This window comes from Triticum aestivum, chromosome 6D (genome assembly GCF_018294505.1).
Source record: "Triticum aestivum cultivar Chinese Spring chromosome 6D, IWGSC CS RefSeq v2.1, whole genome shotgun sequence".
NCBI classification, from domain to species: Eukaryota; Viridiplantae; Streptophyta; class Magnoliopsida; order Poales; family Poaceae; genus Triticum; species Triticum aestivum.
In genome coordinates, this window is record NC_057811.1 from 439781926 (window position 1) to 439783278 (window position 1353).

Genomic DNA, 1353 nt, shown 5'->3' on the forward strand with positions numbered 1-1353 from the left:
GCGTGCCCGCCTCGTTACCTTTGCTTGCCTGCTTGGTCTGCATCCGTCGGCTACTCTTCTATGCTTAGGCGTTTCGATTGCGGTTTCGTGTGCGCTGCAAGCTGCTTGGCGGCTTGCCGGTTCCCTTTTCCTCTTCCATGCTACGAAACGAATTCGAAGCTACGCACAGGATTTTTCCTCTGCAACTGTTTTACTATCTGGATCATGTAAGTAGGCGAAGATTTGTAGACGATTCTCTAAATTAATTGCAAGATTTCATTTACTTAGGACATCTCTAACGGACTCCCCCTTTCGTCCTATTTGTTCGGTCCGGAAATATCATCTAATGGGCTCTGAAAATATCATCCAATGAGCTCTGGATAGTCCGGACTGTCCGGTATTCCCAGTCCCGCCTCAAATTGAGGGAAGAAATAGGGTAGTTTGAACTGTCCTCCATGTCGGATCGAACAGTCCGGTCCCATGTAGAAAACTTATCGGAACCCCTTTCCCGTCCCACACTCCACCACTCCTCCTCTGCTCTCTACCTCCACTAGAGAACCCCGACTCCTCCGCCGCACCTACCTCGAACACCGCCCAGGGCTTGCCCGACTTTCGTCGCCCCACTTGCCGTCAATCGTCGGATCCCTACGCTGCCCAGAACCCTCCTGTAACACCCCGGATGTAACTTTCCATATTTGTAACTTCAACTCTTACCATTTTCGGCTATGTGTTATGATATTCCCTTCGTGGTCGAGTTTTGTCTTTCGTTTTGCATTTTGTTCATGTCATGCATTGCATATCATGTCATCATGTGCATCTCATTTGCATACGTGTTCGTCTCATGCGTCCGAGCATTTTCCCCGTTGTCCGTTTTGCAATCCGACACTCCCACATGCACCGGCGCATCCCTCTTGTCTCTTTTCGTGAGCGGGTGTTAAACGTTCTCGGAATGGACCGAGGTTTATCAAATGGCCTTGGTACACCACCGGTAGACCACCTGTCAAGTTTCGTTCCATTTAGAGGTCGTTTGACGCTTCAACGGTTAACCGGGTAACCGCAAAGGCCTTTTGTGTGTTGCAGCCAAACACCCCTCCAAACAGCACAATAACCCATCTAAGCACCCTCCATGCTCTCGGTCATTCGATCATGATCGTGTGGGCAAAAACCGCACTCCATTTGGAGTCTCCTAGCTCCCTCTAGCTATAAATATGTGTTTCCCCCGGATTTTACGCGCAGTCAAACCCTAGCCCGCTCCCTCTCCGCCGCCGGACGCGTCCGTCCCGTGCCGGACGAACCCGCCGCCGCAGCCCGCATGAGCCGACACGTGGCGAGTCGCGCCCACTTCGCCGCCGCCGCCGCCGACCACCGCCGCCT